Source organism: Rutidosis leptorrhynchoides, chromosome 3 (assembly GCF_046630445.1).
Source record: "Rutidosis leptorrhynchoides isolate AG116_Rl617_1_P2 chromosome 3, CSIRO_AGI_Rlap_v1, whole genome shotgun sequence".
NCBI lineage: Eukaryota > Viridiplantae > Streptophyta > Magnoliopsida > Asterales > Asteraceae > Rutidosis > Rutidosis leptorrhynchoides.
In genome coordinates this window covers 301,403,844-301,425,963 of record NC_092335.1, presented here as the reverse complement: position 1 = coordinate 301,425,963, position 22,120 = coordinate 301,403,844, and the positions used below count along the sequence as shown (strand labels likewise).

Genomic DNA, 22,120 nt, shown 5'->3' with positions numbered 1-22,120 from the left:
GCTAACGGTAGATGTCGATCCCAACTGTTTCCGAAATCAATAACACATGCTCGTAGCATGTCTTCAAGCATTTGTATCGTCCTTTCGCTCTGCCCATCAGTTTGTGGATGATAGGCAGTACTCATGTCTAGACAAGTTCCTAATGCTTGCTGTAATGTCTGCCAGAATCTTGAAATAAATCTGCCATCCCTATCAGAGATAATAGAGATTGGTATTCCATGTCTGGAGACGACTTCCTTCAAATACAGTCGTGCTAACTTCTCCATCTTGTCATCTTCTCTTATTGGTAGGAAGTGTGCTGATTTGGTGAGACGATCAACTATTACCCAAATAGTATCAAAACCACTTGCAGTCCTTGGCAATTTAGTGATGAAATCCATGGTAATGTTTTTCCATTTCCATTCTGGGATTTCGGGTTGTTGAAGTAGACCTGATGGTTTCTGATGCTCAGCTTTGACCTTAGAACACGTCAAACATTCTCCTACGTATTTAGCAACATCCGCTTTCATACCCGGCCACCAAAAATGTTTCTTGAGATCCTTGTACATCTTCCCCGTTCCAGGATGTATTGAGTATCTGGTTTTATGAGCTTCTCTAAGTACCATTTCTCTCATATCTCCAAATTTTGGTACCCAAATCCTTTCAGCCCTATACCGGGTTCCGTCTTCCCGAATATTAAGATGCTTCTCCGATCCTTTGGGTATTTCATCCTTTAAATTTCCCTCTTTTAAAACTCCTCGTTGCGCCTCCTTTATTTGAGTAGTAATGTTATTATGAATCATTATATTCATAGATTTTACTCGAATGGGTTCTCTGTCCTTCCTGCTCAAGGCATCGGCTACCACATTTGCCTTCCCCGGGTGGTAACGAATCTCAAAGTCGTAATCATTCAATAATTCAATCCACCTACGCTGCCTCATATTCAGTTGTTTCTGATTAAATATGTGTTGAAGACTTTTGTGGTCGGTATATATAATACTTTTGACCCCATATAAGTAGTGCCTCCAAGTCTTTAATGCAAAAACAACCGCGCCTAATTCCAAATCATGCGTCGTATAATTTTGTTCGTGAATCTTCAATTGTCTAGACGCATAAGCAATCACCTTCGTTCGTTGCATTAATACACAACCGAGACCTTGCTTTGATGCATCACAATAAATCACAAAATCATCATTCCCTTCAGGCAATGACAATATAGGTGCCGTAGTTAGCTTTTTCTTCAATAACTGAAACGCTTTCTCTTGTTCATCATTCCATTCAAATTTCTTCCCTTTATGCGTTAATGCAGTCAAGGGTTTTGCTATTCTGGAAAAGTCTTGGATGAACCTTCTGTAGTAACCAGCTAGTCCTAAAAACTGGCGTATGTGTTTTGGAGTTTTCGGGGTTTCCCACTTTTCAACAGTTTCTATCTTTGCCGGATCCACCTTAATACCTTCTTTGTTCACTATGTGACCGAGGAATTGAACTTCTTCCAACCAAAATGCACACTTTGAAAACTTAGCGTACAATTCTTCCTTCCTCAATACTTCTAACACCTTTCTCAAATGTTCACCGTGTTCTTGGTCATTCTTTGAGTAAATAAGTATGTCATCAATGAAAACAATGACAAACTTGTCAAGGTATGGTCCACACACTCGGTTCATAAGGTCCATGAACACAGCTGGTGCATTAGTTAAACCAAACGGCATGACCATAAACTCGTAATGACCGTAACGTGTTCTGAAAGCAGTCTTTGGAATATCATCTTCTTTCACCCGCATTTGATGATACCCGGAACGTAAGTCAATCTTTGAATAAACAGACGAGCCTTGTAGTTGATCAAATAAGTCGTCGATTCTCGGTAGTGGGTAGCGGTTCTTGATGGTAAGTTTGTTCAACTCTCGGTAGTCGATACACAACCTGAATGTACCATCTTTCTTCTTGACAAACAAAACAGGAGCTCCCCACGGTGATGTGCTTGGTCGAATGAAACCACGCTCTAAAAGTTCTTGTAATTGGCTTTGCAGTTCTTTCATCTCGCTGGGTGCGAGTCTGTAAGGAGCACGAGCTATTGGTGCAGCTCCTGGTACAAGATCTATTTGAAATTCAACGGATCGATGTGGGGGTAATCCCGGTAATTCTTTCGGAAATACATCGGGAAATTCTTTTGCAATGGGAACATCATTGATGCTCTTTTATTCAGTTTGTACTTTCTCGACGTGTGCTAGAACAGCATAGCAACCTTTTCTTATTAGTTTTTGTGCCTTCAAATTACTAATAAGATGTAGCTTTGTGTTGCCCTTTTCTCCGTACACCATTAAGGGTTTTCCTTTTTCTCGTATAATGCGAATTGCATTTTTGTAACAAACGATCTCCGCTTTCACTTCTTTCAACCAGTCCATACCGATTATCACATCAAAACTCCCTAACTCTACTGGTATCAAATCAATCTTAAATGTTTCGCTAACCAGTTTAATTTCTCGATTCTGACATATATTATCTGCTGAAATTAATTTACCATTTGCTAATTCGAGTAAAAATTTACTATCCAAAGGCGTCAATGGACAACTTAATTTAGCACAAAAATCTCTACTCATATAGCTTCTATCCGCACCCGAATCAAATAAAACGTAAGCAGATTTATTGTCAATAAGAAACGTACCCGTAACAAGCTCCGGGTCTTCCTATGCCTCTACCGCATTAATATTGAAAACTCTTCCACGGCCTTGTCCATTCGTGTTCTCCTGGTTCGGGCAATTTCTAATAATGTGGCCTGGTTTTCCACATTTATAACAAACTACATTGGCATAACTTGCTCCGACACTACTTGCTCCGCCATTACTCGTTCCGACACCATTTGTTCCTTTCGTTCTATTAACCCCTGGTCCGTAGACCTCACACTTCGCCGCGCTATGACCATTTCTTTTACACTTGTTGTAAAATTTGGTGCAGAACCCCGAGTGATTCTTTTCACACCTTTGGCATAGCTGCTTCTGATTGTTGTTGTTGTTGCGGTTATTATTGTTGTTGGGATGATTGCTGTAGTTGCTGTTGTTGTTGTTGTTGTTGTTGTTGTTGTTGTTGGGCCGTTTGTTGTAGTTGCGATTGATGTTGCGATTGTTGGGATAATTGTTGCGATTATTGTTGTAATTGCTGTTGTTGTTGTATTGGTGATTCTTATCACCGTTTTCCTCCCACTTTCTTTTGACTTGCTTCACATTGGCCTCTTCGGCAGTCTGTTCTTTAATTCTTTCTTCAATCTGGTTCACTAGTTTGTGAGCCATTCTACATGCCTGTTGTATGGAGGCGGGCTCGTGTGAACTTATATCTTCTTGGATTCTTTCCGGTAATCCTTTCACAAACGCGTCGATCTTCTCTTCCTCATCTTCGAATGCTCCCGGACACAATAGGCACAATTCTGTGAATCGTCTTTCGTACGTGGTAATATCAAATCCTTGGGTTCGTAACCCTCTAAGTTCTGTCTTGAGCTTATTGACCTCGGTTCTGGGACGGTACTTCTCGTTCATCAAGTGCTTGAATGCTGACCACGGTAGTGCGTACGCATCATCTTGTCCCACTTGCTCTAGATAGGTATTCCACCATGTTAACGCAGAACCTGTGAAGGTATGCGTAGCGTACTTCACTTTGTCCTCTTCAGTACACTTACTTATGGCAAACACCGATTCAACCTTCTCGGTCCACCGTTTCAATCCGATCGGTCCTTCGGTTCCATCAAATTCCAAAGGTTTGCAGGCAGTGAATTCTTTGTAGGTGCATCCTACACGATTTCCTGTACTGCTAGATCCAAGGTTATTGTTGGTATGTAGCGCAGCCTGTACTGCGGCTATGTTTGAAGCTAGAAAAGTACGGAATTCCTCTTCATTCATATTCACGGTGTGTCGAGTAGTCGGTGCCATTTCCTTCAAAATAGTTAAATGGAACAAGTTAATCATACAGAATATTAAGAGTAGTTAATAGTATTTCGTAGCATAATATGAACTCATTTATAAAAGCTTTTTCTTCATATTAGCGTTTTATAAGTTTAAATTCGGGTAGTACCTACCCGTTAAGTTCATACTTAGTAGCTAATATACAATTCAACTACTACAATTCTATATGAAAAACTGATTGTAATAATATTTCGCGTTCAAACTTTTATACAATATTTTACAAACTTACAATACCGTTTATTTTACATAAAGCATGAAATATAGCACACAATAACTTTGATACAAGATAGTTGTGAAGACAATTCTAGCTAGTACACAAGTCGTTCGGCAAAGGCAATAAAGACACGTAATTCATACGTCCAGAAACAAGTCATGCATTCTGGTTTTACTAGGACTACTTCCCATCCTTGGACTTGTGCAACATAACCGTTATGGCCGTTGATAAGACAGCGTGTTGTAACGTCATCAAAGGGACGAGGGTTACGTAATGTCCAACAGTCCCGTAATAATCTAAAAACCTCATTTCTTACCCCAATTACCGACTCCGTCACTTGTGGAAACGTTTTGTTTAATAGTTGTAGCCCGATGTTCTTGTTCTCACTTTGGTGAGAAGCGAACATTACTAATCCGTAAGCATAACATGCTTCTTTATGTTGCATGTTAGCCGCTTTTTCTAAATCACGAAGTCCAATATTCGGATATATTGAGTCAAAATAATTTCTTAACCCGTTGCGTAAAATAGCATTTGGGTTCCCCGCAATATATGCGTCAAAGTAAACACATCGTAACTTATGGGTTTCCCAATGTGATATCCCCCATCTTTCAAACGAAAGTCTCTTATAAACCAAGACATTCTTGGAACGTTCTTCGAATGTCTTACAAACTGATCTCGCCTTAAATAGTTGTGCCGAAGAATTCTGGCCGACTCTAGACAAGATTTCATCAATCATGTCTCCGGGTAGGTCTCTTAAAATATTGGGTTGTCTATCCATTTTGTGTTTTTAAACTGTAAAATAGACAAGAGTTAGTTTCATAAAAAAATACTTATTAATACAAGCAATTTTTACATATATCATAAAGCATAAGAACACTATATTACATATATTACACCACACGAATACAACTATCTTATTCCGACTCGCTCGTTTCTCCTTCTTCAGTTTTGGTTCGTTTTGCCAAGTTTCTAGGGATATATGATGTTCCCCTAATACGAGCCGTCGTTGTCCACATTGGTTTAGAAAAACCTGGTGGTTTAGAGGTTCCCGGGTCATTGTTACAACTTAAGGACTTCGGGGGTTGACGATACATATAGAGTTCATCGGGGTTGGAATTAGATTTCTCTATTTTTATGCCCTTTCCCTTATTATTTTCTTTTGCCTTTTTAAATTCAGTTGGGGTAATTTCTATAACATCATCGGAATTCTCGTCGGAATCCGATTCATCGGAGAATTGGTAATCCACCCAATATTTTGCTTCCTTGGCGGAAACACCATTGACCATAATTAACTTTGGTCGGTTGGTTGAGGATTTTCTTTAACCGTTTTATTATTTCCCCCACCGGTTCTATTTCTTCATCCGGTTCCGATTCTTCTTCCGGTTCCGATTCTTCTTCCGGTTCCGACTCTTCTTCCGGTTCCTCTTCGGGAACTTGTGAATCAGTCCACAAATCATTCCAATTTACATTTGACTCTTCATTATTATTAGGTGAGTCAATGGGACTTGTTCTAGAGGTAGACATCTATCACATAATATCAAACACGTTAAGAGATTAATATATCACATAATATTCATATGTTAAAAATATATAGTTTCCAACAAAAATGTTAAGCAATCATTTTTAAAGAAAACACGGTCGAAGTCCAGACTCACTAATGCATCCTAACAAACTCGATAAGACACACTAATGCAAATTTTCTGGTTCTCTAAGACCAACGCTCTGATACCAACTGAAATGTCCCGTTCTTATTGATTAAAAACGTTCCATATTAATTGATTTCGTTGTGAGGTTTTGACCTCTATATGAGACGTTTTTCAAAGACTGCATTCATTTTTAAAACAAACCATAACCTTTATTTCATAAATAAAGGTTTAAAAAGCTTTACGTAGATTATCAAATAATGATAATCTAAAATATCCTGTTTACACACGACCATTACATAATGGTTTACAATACAAATATGTTACATCGAAATCAGTTTCTTGAATGCAGTTTTTACACAATATCATACAAACATGGACTCCAAATCTTGTCCTTATTTTAGTATGCAACAGCGGAAGCTCTTAATATTCACCTGAGAATAAACATGCTTTAAACGTCAACAAAAATGTTGGTGAGTTATAGGTTTAACCTATATATATCAAATCGTAACAATAGACCACAAGATTTCATATTTCAATACACATCCCATACATAGAGATAAAAATCATTCATATGGTGAACACCTGGTAACCGACAATAACAAGATGCATATATAAGAATATCCCCATCATTCCGGGACACCCTTCGGATATGATATAAATTTCGAAGTACTAAAGCATCCGGTACTTTGGATGGGGTTTGTTAGGCCCAATAGATCTATCTTTAGGATTCGCGTGAATTAGGGTGTCTGTTCCCTAATTCTTAGATTACCAGACTTAATAAAAAGGGGCATATTCGATTTCGATAATTCAACCATAGAATGTAGTTTCACGTACTTGTGTCTATTTTGTAAATCATTTATAAAACCTGCATGTATTCTCATCCCAAAAATATTAGATTTTAAAAGTGGGACTATAACTCACTTTCACAGATTTTTACTTCGTTGGGAAGTAAGACTTGGCCACTGTTGATTCACGAACCTATAACAATATATACATATATATTAAAGTATGTTCAAAATATATTTACAACACTTTTAATATATTTTGATGTTTTAAGTTTATTAAGTCAGCTGTCCTCGTTAGTAACCTATAACTAGTTGTCCACAGTTAGATGTACAGAAATAAATCGATAAATATTATCTTGAATCAATCCACGACCCAGTGTATACGTATCTCAGTATTGATCACAACTCAAACTATATATATTTTGGAATCAACCTCAACCCTGTATAGCTAACTCCAACATTCACATATAGAGTGTCTATGGTTGTTCCGAAATATATATAGATGTGTCGACATGATAGGTCGAAACATTGTATACGTGTCTATGGTATCTCAAGATTACATAATATACAATACAAGTTGATTAAGTTATGGTTGGAATAGATTTGTTACCAATTTTCACGTAGCTAAAATGAGAAAAATTATCCAATCTTGTTTTACCCATAACTTCTTCATTTTAAATCCGTTTTGAGTGAATCAAATTGCTATGATTTCATATTGAACTCTATTTTATGAATCTAAACAGAAAAAGTATAGGTTTATAGTCGGAAAAATAAGTTACAAGTCGTTTTTGTAAAGGTAGTCATTTCAGTCGAAAGAACGACGTCTAGATGACCATTTTAGAAAATATACTTCCACTTTGAGTTTAACCATAATTTTTGGATATAGTTTCATGTTCATAATAAAAATCATTTTCTCAGAATAACAACTTTTAAATCAAAGTTTATCATAGTTTTTAATTAACTAACCCAAAACAGCCCGCGGTGTTACTACGACGGCGTAAATCCGGTTTTACGGTGTTTTTCGTGTTTCCAGGTTTTAAATCATTAAGTTAGCATATCATATAGATATAGAATATGTTTTTAGTTGATTTTAAAAGTCAAGTTAGAAGGATTAACTTTTGTTTGCGAACAAATTTAGAATTAACTAAACTATGTTCTAGTGATTACAAGTTTAAACCTTCGAATAAGATAGCTTTATATGTATGAATCGAATGATGTTATGAACATCATTACTACCTTAATTTCCTTGGATAAACCTACTGGAAAAGAGAAAAATGGATCTAGCTTCAATGGATCCTTGGATGGCTCGAAGTTCTTGAAGCAGAATCATGACACGAAAACAAGTTCAAGTAAGATCATCACTTGAAATAAGATTGTTATAGTTATAGAAATTGAACCAAAGTTTGAATATGATTATTACCTTGTATTAGAATGATAACCTACTGTAAGAAACAAAGATTTCTTGAGGTTGGATGATCACCTTACAAGATTGGAAGTGAGCTAGCAAACTTGAAAGTATTCTTGATTTTATGAAACTAGAACTTTTGGAATTTATGAAGAACACTTAGAACTTGAAGATAGAACTTGAGAGAGATCAATTAGATGAAGAAAATTGAAGAATTAAAGTGTTTGTAGGTGTTTTTGGTCGTTGGTGTATGGATTAGATATAAAGGATATGTAATTTTGTTTTCATGTAAATAAGTCATGAATGATTACTCATATTTTTGTAATTTTATGAGATATTTCATGCTAGTTGCCAAATGATGGTTCCCACATGTGTTAGGTGACTCACATGGGCTGCTAAGAGCTGATCATTGGAGTGTATATACCAATAGTACATACATCTAAAAGCTGTGTATTGTACGAGTACGAATACGGGTGCATACGAGTAGAATTGTTGATGAAACTGAACGAGGATGTAATTGTAAGCATTTTTGTTAAGTAGAAGTATTTTGATAAGTGTATTGAAGTCTTTCAAAAGTGTATAAATACATATTAAAACACTACATGTATATACATTTTAACTGAGTCGTTAAGTCATCGTTAGTCGTTACATGTAAGTGTTGTTTTGAAACCTTTAGGTTAACGATCTTGTTAAATGTTGTTAACCCAATGTTTATAATATCAAATGAGATTTTAAATTATTATATTATCATGATATTATCATGTATGAATATCTCTTAATATGATATATATACATTAAATGTCTTTACAACGATAATCGTTACATATATGTCTCGTTTAAAAATCATTAAGTTAGTAGTCTTGTTTTTACATATGTAGTTCATTGTTAATATACTTTATGATATGTTTTCTTATCATAGTATCATGTTAACTATATATATATATATATCCATATATATGTCATCATATAGTTTTTACAAGTTTTAACGTTCGTGAATCACCGATCAACTTGGGTGGTCAATTGTCTATATGAAACATATTTCAATTAATCAAGTCTTAACAAGTTTGATTGCTTAACATGTTGGAAACATTTAATCATGTAAATATCAATCTCAATTAATATATATAAACATGGAAAAGTTCGGGTCACTACAACTTAGCCTTGGTTTCAGCTAAAAAGCCTGCGCCGATTTTGATACGCTTGTCCGGATGCAATTGATTAGCTATGACCGCACTGCTTGCAAGTTATTCTCCCATGCTGGGAATGTCTACGGGCACAACTAAACCACACAACCCTGTTGTTTGATGTGACGCAATTGTGGCAACCCCTCCCTTCGTAGGAGACTTAATCAAGCCATGCACCACCGATGGTATAATGTTAAAACGTCGTATGAAATTTCTCCCAAGCAGCGCATTGTACCGTGAAGTTGAACGAACTACATAAAAGTCAACTAACTCCTGTCTGATTAACTGCGGATTCTTATCATCTGCGAGCTCTACTATTAGCTCTATCCGGCCTAGCGGCCATGAGCTTTCTTCGAAGAACCCAGATAACGTAATATCAGACTGGCGTAACTGCGCTTTAACTTCTGCAGGGAGGAAACGATTGCAATGCTCGTACATAATGTCAACGCCACTCCCGGTGTCAACATGCATGCATTTAATTTGTACTCCGCAAGTAGGGATGCGACACTTAATGATAATGGGCTCGTTAACTGTGTCGATTGACATTACAGGAGGAAATGTGATTGGGAGAAGTTCCCAGTCCTGGTGATCATTGTACTTTCTCCGCTGGCTAACTTTCTCTGCGTCGACCATATTAATGGTTAAGTCAGCGTTTTTTGTTTTATCAACTTTTTGCCATGCGAAAGTTTTAGCCTTCGACCCCTCCTCTGCGGATTTTCCCTTGTCCTTCTTAGGTGGTTTTAGGTGATCCAATTTACCTGCGCGCAGTGCCTCAAGCACTCGTTCCATCAAGTTTTTACATCGATTAGTGTCATGACCGTAATCATCATGGAATTCACAATACTTTGTTTTATCCCGCTTACCAAATTCTGCAAGCGGAGTTGGAACCGCAAAGGTCACGCACACTGGTTCAGTTGCCAAAATTTCCTTTAGTGTTTTAGACAAACTTTTTAGTAGCGCATAGTTCTGATTATTGATGTCGTGCTGGTTACTGTTTCGATAATTGCCACTTGATTTTACTTTATCATTTCTGATAGGACCATCGCTAGGATACCTTCCGCGAGAGTTACTTCCGCGGTTTTGATCGCACGATCGATCATCATCGTCTTTCCTTTCATTGCGCGAGCTGGTAGTGGGAATATTGTTATCTTCTCCACTCCGCATATAATCATGGCATTCTTTAAGTGCTTCAGCATAAGTTGTTGGAACCGTATGGCCCAAACGCTTGACCAACGTTGGGTGACGATCTGAGTTTATACCATGTATGAGTCCGAAAATCTGTTGCTCTGGCTTAAGATCTGGTATACGCAGACACTCATTAGTATATCTTGTGAGAAATTCACCCAAAGATTCCTTGGATTTCTGCACAATATCATGACATTCGATATGAGTGCATTTGCGTGGCCTCTGATTCTGATATTGCAGCAAGAACTTCGTCCGCAGATCCATGAACCCGGATATGCTACCTGATGGGAGTTTATTAAACCATTCGCGAGCAATGCCCTGCAGCGTCATGGGAAATATCTGACATGCAACCTGATCTACCCAACCTTGGGTGCGCATTGCGCCTTCAAAACGCTACAGGAAGTCATCTGGATCAGTTAAACCATTATAAGTACCCAGCGTGTGAGGTATCTTTGTCGCTGATGGAAACGAATATGAAGTTATATGCGGAGGAAACTTATCAAAAGTAGTTGGTAGCTCAAAAGGTGGTTTAACAGGGTCACCTTTGAGCCCTGCGAAGAAATGCTTCATCATATCCTGAACAAAATCAGGTTGCGAAAATAGGTGGACCATGTCAGGAGGTGCCGCCTGCATAAATTGGCTTGCAAGATTCGCCCGCCCCTGAATATTTTGCTAAGGTTGCCCCAGCGTTTGCGGATATAACCAAGGCTGATGCGTTGGAAAAGAAGGCAGGCTTGCCAGCGCGGAGTATACGGGTAGCTGAAAAGGTGCCGAAACCTGTGGCGCAGATACCTGCGAGACCTGAGGATATGATATTATAAGTCCAACTATATGCGCAGTGCTTTGCTGTTCTGCGGTTATCGGCGTCTAATGAGAATTGGCATCTGGAATGACACCGAACCCCCAACTATTAAGTAATGCCTGCGCATCCGTAGGAGTCAAAAACTGTGAAATTGGACGCGGTGGTTGCCAAGGTTGCAACAGTGTAAACGATGAATTCTGCTGAATACTCTGTGTCTGCAGAGGGATTGAAACCTTGGTACTATAAATAGGTACCTGGCTGCAGCATACCACGTGCGGGCCTACTGTTTCACCGCTAGTGCCTACCAAGATGACCCTTAGATCCACCGAGGAAAAATCCAACCGGGTCGTTTTAACTGGCGAGTTTGTCTTTGGCGGTGTAATCCCATCTGGATATATCGGCTTATACCTCTGAAAAGGCTCGCCGGATACAGGTGGAGGATATGGCGCGTATCCCGACCCCGTAGTCATAGCTTGTGTCTGCTGATTACCAGACGGCGTGTTTTGATTATCTGTTTGAGTACGCTCCGATGAGTCCCCGGAAGTCATGATACTGTTAAAGAAAAAATTCAGAAAATTTATGAATAATAAGCCTTATAATTCAAAACTTTAAAAGAAAAAACAATTAAACACATCTTGAACGAGTTTGACTCTCAATGAAAGCACCACTTGATCATGCATATTTTTACCACAGGGTTAATATGCCTGTTCAATACGTAAAGGGGGGTTTAAGGATCTTAGAACAAGGCTCTCCAGTCCGGCTACCGTGAATAACCCTGGCCGACATGATGATGACGGCGGGGTAGCCAAGTGATTAAGTCCACCTACGATAACGGTCGTTGATCGGAAGGCCCCATATAAGGCTGTAGGTGCTAGCCACCAAATGACTAACCTGTTAACCTTGAGAAGACGAGAGATGATGTTGGTTACGTAAGATGTGTGGTTAATGATTGTTACGTAACATGGTTGTCCCTTAGAATGATAATTAGGGTTTGTATATATAGGCAAACCCTAATTCTAGAACCATCCGAGATAATGGTAATCCCTTCCATAACCAACTCCCCGAATCACGGATATAATTATGGAAAAGATACTTGAGGACCAAGTAGCCGCCGTACCGGGAACAAAGGCATTCGATACGAATCTGCATGCCGCATACCGCATACAAAGTATACGCATACGCATGCGCGCTAGTGCCCGCATACGTATGTATTGCGCATGTGGGTTGCGGTATCATTAATTTCGAACAACTTAGATCAAACCGGATAACTCCTTGAACTTGCATCGGTTGATCATGAATTCAGTAAGTTGTTTAAGTAGACTACGACTATGACCATCTTTTTCTTTGTTGTTATTTCTTCTTTGTACGTCTCACACCGAACACTAGATACATCCTAAGATAGTTTATTGACCTCATAAGAGGTCCCATTTTTCAAAATTCAATAGAAGTTGAATCCTAGGTGGTGAGGAAAATAGAAGTTGAATCCTAGGTGGTGAAGAAAACGGTCGAAAACGGTTACAAAACAACCTTACATTTTAATAAAAATATGTGTCATCCCTAACATCTTATTAGGGAACACCTTATATGCTCATCCTATCTATTAGGTTTCCAGTTTCTGGACATTACATATAGTTTTTCGGAATTCCACACTTGCAAAGTTAGAACTGGTAAAAATCTATATATCCTTTGATGCAATTTTCCCTTTAATACCAATGTAGATTTTTAATTTTAATAGCTTGTAGTATAAACACACTAATAATAATAATGACTCCCCCAGAGAATTTTTATCTGCCTATTCCTGTGACAAAAACAAATTTCACAAAGGTCAAGCGGGTTCGCCCGTAACTTTTTCATTTTATCTTCCAAACACAATACAATCCAACAGAATCATATATGCGATATGTTCATGTGCCATTCTTGAAGCATTGAGCTTTTCCCAATTTTTTTAAATAAAACTTCTTTGCTGCATCAAAGAAACAACAGATATGTTTGATACTTATAGACGCGAAATAACTCATTTTGTTAAGTAAAATGCTAGAAGAATTAGATTCAATATATAAAACCAACAACTGTTAAATTATCCTCCATGCACCAAAAACCAAAGGAAACATCAACTAACAAAAAGGGGAACTTGAATCTAAAACATTATGATAACACATATAATTTTACCTTCGACACTTCCATGCAGAAACCGAGAAAAGCGGACGATCTTGCCAACATATGACGACACACCTGTTTTCTTCTTTAATCTGACAACCATCACAACTATACCCTTGAAGCAATCTTCGTGCTTGCAATAAAGCATAATAGCTCAAAGGCACACACCCAAATCCAGCCAAATCGAGTATCCGAACCCATTTTTCAAGTTTTTCGTGTCTCTCTTTTCTTTCACCACCTTCGCAAGAGATAATGTTCTTGATTTCTTCACTGAATAACTTTTTTTCTATCTTCAGTCTCTCCATTGAAGTTCTTGGTAATGTGGATTCCAAACAGTCAAACAGCGCAGCGTAAAAATATAACGATTCCGAAAGTCTTTCCATTAGAGCCGAGTTGTTGTGGTTAGAATCTTATTCGGCTACCACCATAACCTTTGGTGATAATCCCCGTAAGACGTAGAGAAATTGTTCTATTTTTGTTGTTGAAGTTATATTAACACTAGATAAAGGGGAAGATGAGGCCGTATCATGACTTGATACATTGAACAGATCTTTTTGAAGAACCCTTTGCAATTGAACAACCCTATTTGAAGTCTTTTTGGATTTAACAAATTCATCAGCATGAGGTGCTAACAATGAATGAAACTGTAAAACCGAGCTAACTGCTAATGCCTCCCCTTTCGATCTTTCTCGGCTCGGTAGGAAACATCTCGGGGCACAAGGTAGAATGCTCCAGAAAACGGTTAGTGCAGCTCTCAATGTCGGTACCCTTAACTTTGAGTTCCCAGAACTCAGCTTCAAGCTTTTGAACGTGACTTCTAGGACAGAACTTATTAACCATCATGCTTTTAAGTTCATCCCATGGGATTGCATTAGCATTATCGATTCCCATAGACTTAGCCTGAGAGGTCCACCAAGTCAAAGCATTGCCAGCTAATGAACTAGTGGCATACTTAACTCGGTCATTGTCCCCGCAATTGTAGACACGGAATATGGACTCTAGTTTCTCGAACCATCGGACCAATTCAACGGCCTCTTCACTTCCCTTGAAAGCGGGAGGGTTGCAGTTTGTAAAGTCCTTGTAAGAACAAGGTTTCGGTTAATTATTAGCATGATTAGGTTGGACGTTGCCTTGGGCGGCAGCGAGTAACTGTTGAAATTGCTCAGTGGTCAACACAATGTTGTTAACGGTAGGTGCAGATGGACGAACCATGATGTCACTACATAAAAGTGAACATAATTTTGATAAGTTGACAAGTTATAAGTTTGAGCAATTACAAGTATGAATAAAGTATTGATATCACATGATATAAATGAAACACTTTATATTATTAGAACGAGGCATTAAATAAGCCTTTATTACACGAGTTGGAAATAGGAATAGTTTAGACAAAGCCTTTACATAGATAAGAAATTGGAAAAATAACTAAGAAATATTAAGATTGAAGTAGTCTTCATATTTCTTCTTCTCGTCCTCAACCTTCTTCATAAACTCCTCAACTTTCTCGTTCTTCGCCTTTTGTTTCTCATGCAGGAACTCGAGATTATCATAGAGATTAGTAACCCTACTATTGACTACATTGCATTCGTAGCCCCTTAGAGCAAGTTGGTGTTTCACATGGTTTTCCTCCACCTTCAATCTAGAGTCGACATTTTCTTTCAAATGAGCGAGAGATTGCTTCCCCCATCGGGCACTTCTTTCACTTTCATACTTCACCAACTTTATCTCTTTCTTTAACTCAGCATTTTCCTCCAAAAGTTTCTTGATCACTAGGTCTTTTTCATCTATTCGAGCCTCGACCCTTGCAACATGGCGAAGCAAACCATCAAAGTTCTTCTCGGTAGTTGTTCGCAGATTCATGATTTCACACATGGCGTTATGGTTATCGTAAGAAGGAGATCGAGCTCTTTTCTTAGACGGGCCATCTTCTTTAAAATCAGCAGGGCATTTCCCCTTGTCTTCAATTCTTGGGGTCGGGTAGTATTCGGGAGACTTAGGTAAAGTATCCGGACTATAGTTTGGTGAGGGAGTACCACCAAAGCCATAAGGTGGGCTTTGGACTGGTTTTTCAGTGGAAGAGTATCCAGTACCTACTTCGATGGTAGGTTTAAAGCGAGCCATTTCTTCAGATGATTTGAAGAGAGTCATTTTGTTTGGTTGATTAACGCTTGAGCTTGACATCCTAACATTAGTAAAGAGACTTTGATTAGCATTTTAAGCCAAGATTATCAAAGCAAAGTTGTTAAGATTATAAGGAAATCCTAAGTGCTTTAAGTCTAAGCCAGGAAAGGTTATAGTTTCCTAGATTGATAAGGCACCCTAGCTAGCAAGTAAGGCACATATAAAGATGCAATCCTGGTTCTCTATAACAGCCTGGTTATACTCTGATAACAATCTATCACACCCCCAGTTAGGGCCTGGGTGAAATGTGACTTAATATCAAATAAACCAACATATTATAATATAAGAACACTACTATATGATAAAACAAACTTTATTGAGTACGCAGCGGAAAATGAAATGTCATTACAAGAATTGAAATTACAATAAAGTAAATGTTTCAAATGCAAGAATAATAAATGCGATAGTTCTTGATCCTAAGTCCAAGTAGCATCACATAAGCAGTAGGTAAGTAAACTTGATCAATCAGCACCCGAGACAAAACATGCTAAAGTGTCAACCAAAAATGGTTGAGTGAAATCATAGGTTTAACAATTATGTTTGACCGTTGTTTTAGACCACAAGATTTTTGTTTATAAAGTTGATCTCGCAGATCAAAAAGTTATGCCATTTCGTGATATTTAGACTAAACGTTTAAGTTTGCCCCAATGACAAGTTGTTCTGTCCTTTTGAGTTTAATTTCATTATTAAGTAATACAAAGACTTAGTCAAATATATCGGGGACGTTACTCCCGATAGGCCTACCCCCAATAATTAAGAATGCATTTAACGAGCAATTAAAAATATCACTGTAGGGACTTGGTTGGACATAGCCAGGTATAGCATAGTTTAACAGTTGGTACTTGTGTCTAAATTGTAAATAGTAAAAGTAGCATGTGTCTCACTCCAAAAAGTTAAATAAATTGCATGCAATAAAAAGTGGGGCTATGAGTTCACCTTAGTAAGTAGAAAGAGATTGTTATTCCTTGGAATAGAAGAGTTGGATGAATTGAGGAGAAAGTCAACCTAATGACATTTGAGAGTAGTTAAATGTTTTCCCCAAATTTAAGATTAAGTTTGCAAGTGTTTAAGTGTAGTTCGTTTTACTAAGTTTCTATTTTAAGTAAGTTTCCACTTTTAGTAAGTTAGTGTTGAACACTAGCGAGTTGTCCTTAATAAGTCTACCACTTATTAAGTGTGAAAGTAACTAAGTGTATGATTACTATAGTCGGGTTTGACATTGTGCACCATACCTAAACATCTATTCCATCGCCGAGTCACCAGAATGACCAATTGTTACCGGTTGGCCCAGGATTTCTTGACCAAAATCTAAGTTTGGCATTTGAGATCCACAAGCGTCCCATAGTGGTACCAAGGATCACCCTAGGCCTTAAGTAGCGTTAACGTTCGATTAATCCTCATGTTATCGTGAATGACTATTGTAATCGCATGTTATACTATAAGTAGTATATTATAAGTGTTAGTAATAGTGTAAGTGTTAAGTAGTAGTATAAGTGTATAAGTGTTAAGTAGTAGTATAAGTAGTATTAGGGTTTTAATTAATTAGAGTAGTTAAGTTTTAATAATAAATAAATCATTAGGGTTTAAGTAATAAATGTTTAATAGTATTAAAGTAGTATTAGGTTTAGGGTTTAGTAAAGTAATGATTAGGTAATGATTATTAGGGTTTAATAAATTAGGGTTAGGTAAATTAGGGTTTTATGTATTTAATATGTATATATGTATATGTATCGTGTATATATATATATATATATATATATATATATATATATATATATATATATAGTTTTTATTATTATTATTATTATTTTATATATATATATGTGTTGATGTATATATATATATATATATATATATATAGTATATATATATATTTTTTCTTTTTACATATATGTATGGTGTATCTATATTTAGTATGTATATATCTTGTTACCTTTTTAAACACTAACAAAATCTTTAACAAATCTCTAGGGTTTTGAAGATCTAACAAAAATCTTTTTTTAAAAAAAAAAATTTCGGCCATATATATATATATATATATATATATATATATATATATATATATATATATATATATATATATATATATATATATATATATATATATTATTTTTTTTACATATATACATGGTGTACCTATTTATAGCATGTATATATGTTGTTTCCCTTTTTAAACATTAACAAATCTTTGATAATCTTTTAGGGTTTTTAAGATCAAACCAAATTTTTTTTTTTTTTACAATCGTGTATGTATATGCATATATATATATATATATATATATATATATATATATATATATATATATATATATATATATATATATATATATATATATATATTTACATGAACAATATGAATATGATTATGAATAAGATCAAGAACATGAATATGATTATGAACATAAACATGAATCAAAAGATAGAATTTAAAAGATTTGGATCTAGGGTTTTTACCTTAATGAATGATGATGAAGATTAACAAGAAAAGATGATGATGACTTGAAGATGATCAAATCAACCCGAATAACAAGAACACCTTGAAGATCCTGATGACCACGAAGAACAAGCTTGAAGATCACTTGAAAACTTTGAAGATGGTGGTGGTGTGATGTCTTGGCCGAAAATCTAAGAGAGAGGAGAGGGAGAGATTGATTTTTGAGAGAGGATAATAGAATGATTTGGTACAAGAATTGCATTAGCCTAGGTCCCTATTTATAGGTGAGGTTAGAAAATTCTAGAATTAGGGTTTAGGTTAAGAGTACTTAAGGAACAAGTTAGGGTTTGTATGGGAGGTGATGGTGGCCGAATTTTTGAGGGCAAAAGGGTCAATTTACCCTTTAAATTTTTGGCTAGGGTTTCATGGAAAGAGTTTGGAACTTTTTCATTTTAGTCCTTGTACTTTAGATTAGCTTAAATGATTCTAAAGTTGTTTAGGATTAATTAGTTACATATATTAAGTTTTACATTTTGTTCATGGAAGTTAATTAACTTAATATTTTTTTTATCTTTTATTAACTTGTCAATTATTGCACAAAGTTAATTAATATGTTTTATAATTCTTATTACTTAACAATTATTGATTAAAGTTTAATTATTAAGTTGTAATTATATTGTTTGGGCATTTAATATTGAAAATATATAGAATTGAAAAATGAGGGTCATTATAAAACTTAACAATTATCACATACTTACAGGCAGCTATAACCCGATCATGCAGTAATCAATAAGTAAATTGACCAGTTCGTTCCACAGAGAGCAGTTTAATCGAGATCTTAAAACTAGTAATTATTCTAGAGATTTAATAAAGATTTGGTTTGTATTTTGGTTCATGCAATCACGTGAAATGGATAAAACGAATTAACAATAAAGATAAAACAGTATCCACTTGAATGATTCACTATTAATATGGATTGTTTTTGCGATTATTACCGATTATTATGTTTCTAATATAGTTGTATGACTTTTCACAAAGTTCTAATCAATCAAAGTTAGTAAACTCACATAAACTCGCTTCAAGAGATTAAACTATATTTGACAGAAACTATTGAGACTCGATTTAGACTAAACTCACATAAAGTCCTAATTATCGCAATCACTTGCGAAAATTTCACTATCATGCAATTCACAAGTCTTTCATTTACCAATTAAATTAATGACACAATCACTTGAAGTCACTTCTCTAATTGTCTAGATCACCTAAATGTTGAAGCATAGATTGCATCTCAAATTTAACTCACATTAAACGATTATCAATCCATGTAATTGAATTAAGAACATAGAACATGAATAAGAGTGGATCTTTAATCAAACAAAATTAATTTCAATCAAAAACATTAAATCCTTAAGATAGAACAATCCAATATTTATAGTTTCACATTCAAGCAAACACTAAACTAATTTAGCCCAGCATATTAAAATAGTAAGAAACGAATAAACAGTAAAAACTAATAGTATTCATGATCACAATGATAAACTGATAATAAAAAAGAGTACCAAACGTTATGATCAACTGATTAGAAGCAAAGAATAAGCAAGCCTTCAATAGTAGGGTTTAGGTCTTCAAAAACCCTTTTGATTCGTAGCTGGAAAACTGCACTCCATTTAGGGTTAAAAACCTCGAATATTTATAGCTGCACAAAAAGTCACTAGTACGAGCCCGCATCGCGACCGCGATAGCCTTATCGCGACCGGGATCCAGCAACAGCATCACGACCGCGATGATCCTGTTACGACCGTGATTCACCAATTATCGAATTCTGTCAATCCCTGCCAACTTATTACGATCGGGACACCTTCTATCACGACAGTGATTCGCTCCAGACTCAGTAAAACTTCATTTTCTCACATCCAAACGTACTTTAAGCTCAAATATCACCATTACTTAGCAAGAAACAACCAAAACATTAACCTGAAGACCTATAGAGCTATATTTATCATTTTAACTCAATTAATCACCAAAGTCTTCATATTTCTTCAAATAAACAACAATAAAGAACCAATATCGTAATGTAAAATATGTATAAGTTGAGCGATATCAAATCCCCCACACTTGAACCTTGCTTGTCCTCAAGCAAGTTTATCTTTAGATAATATAACTAATGTAGAAATAAACAAACTTGGACAAGTCTTCAACAATTAAGAAATCAAGACGTACCGATATCATTCTTCCGAAGCAATAATTCCATATCATGTAGTCTTCAACATAGCAAGCACAAGGTTCAAGTCATTCAACACCGAGTCTATCATAAATAAGGTATACGCCTTCAAAAAATGTGGCCCTCTACTCAACCAACAATGTTATCCCTTTTCCATCTCCATGCCCCCAAAACACCAATAATCCGTTAATTCCAAAATAATCGTCAATTCCAACTTTGGGTTAAGGTGGGTGAGCCAAAGCGTAGGGGACTGGTTACCCCTATCTTTATGGTTAATCCGGGCATAGGATAACCGGCACTCATCAAGCTTTCTATCACAACTCTATGGTTTCTCTCATAGGAGGGCGAAAGCATTGACGGAGGTTCATGAAATTAGGGCCCCACATGGCTAAATAAGAGGTCTATCAATTCCAAAATTTTTGCTCAAAAGGCGGTGTACATACAATCCTTCCTGATTATGGGACAGCCGCATGGGTAGCTACACTGAAGCGAACTACCTTGGGTATAAATTTTTCAGTGGGTCTATTGCACGAAACCTGAAAGACTTTACTTTCAAGCAATAGTATTTTGAAACTCAAATTAACTTGCAAGACTTTACTTACAAGTTTCAGAAGACTTTACTTCCTAGGATCAACATGGGAGGACTCGGTTCTCCCAGAAGTGTTTAAACACTTATTTAATTTATTTACAGTCCTTAGACCCCACTTCCCACGCATCTAGCTTTTATGCTAGTTTTAAGAAAATGTAGGAAGCAGATACTACATTCTCGTATTTTAAAGGGTACCATGGCTTTTGGCCATGTCGTGCGTTACCCTGGTTGGGATGAGTAGGCCCACCACTTCACCACTTCACTTTCACTTAGGCCCGGGCCAAGTCAGTGGGGGGGACCCTGTCGGGCTCCTTCCCCCCAAAAAGAAACTCTACGTGAGAGTTTCCCTTCATACGGCTCGAATCATTCTCAGATGCCCCGAGAGACATCCTTTCCTTGTTTGTTGGGTAGGTTCACGCGCGCGCAAACGAACACCGGCCGCAACAGCAAGAAACTATGACCAATAGAGTCAGACACTTAGCTACATCCGCACGCAAAAGGAATGTGGTTCTGGTTGAGGCTTTCTTTTCCTTATTAGTAAAGGGCGCTAGGGACGTTCACGGAGTCCATGCCTTCCGTAGCACCGAAGGTCATTCTTGGGCGGATCCTGCTCCTAAACATAAGGGATATGGGTCCTGGGGCCGGGCCTACCATATCAAAAGGGTCCTAGAAAAAGAACCCGGACACCTATTTCATTCGACGTTTCGGGGCAGGGGCCCGACCGATTTGACTTACTTTTGCTTTTGGATAACAAGAAGGTGATCTTCTCTGATTTGATCAAATCAAAAGCCTAGTCAGCCACTAACTCAGTGCAGGTCACGTGACCTACAGCTCGGCCTTTGATTTTTGAGGCTTCCTCTACCCACATACAAAGCCATTACTCTTACATAAAAAGACAGCACCGTTGAAGCTCAAGGCTACTCTTCCCACAGTACGATAAATCGATGAAATATATCGTGAAATGAAGTATTAACCAATATCAATATGAAATGATGTAGATTAGGAAGTCTCCTACACAAAATAAGACGGGCATTCAGAAGACTTGACTTCCTTTATGGATGCACTTGAATCATCCTACGATTTGGATTTTTGAAATCCTGGAAGACTTGCTCCCTTATTTTTGACAAAAACCATTCAGAAAGTTCATAAAGTTTTTTAAATTGGTAACAAATGTTCGCGAGGATTTATCTCTCCCTCCATACTTAAGATCATGTAATTCCCTCATTTACATGAAATCAGATAACCAAAGATAAATTCGAGAGAACAATAGTGAAAAGGGGAAAAAAAGAAACCCGGATTTTTAGATCCGAAGATCATGAAGAGATGGTGTACGATGACGCTGAACTTACCGCCAACATAAGAACATCGGCATCCACTCGAACATCAAT

General features: G+C 36.8%; 1 pseudogene; it reads right to left on the bottom strand.

Annotated features, from left to right (window-relative positions):
* Positions 1-13,315: 13,315 nt before the first annotated feature.
* LOC139901047 (scarecrow-like protein 3) lies at positions 13,316-21,121 on the bottom strand (annotated as a pseudogene).
* Between the last annotated feature and the right edge of the window lie 999 nt (positions 21,122-22,120).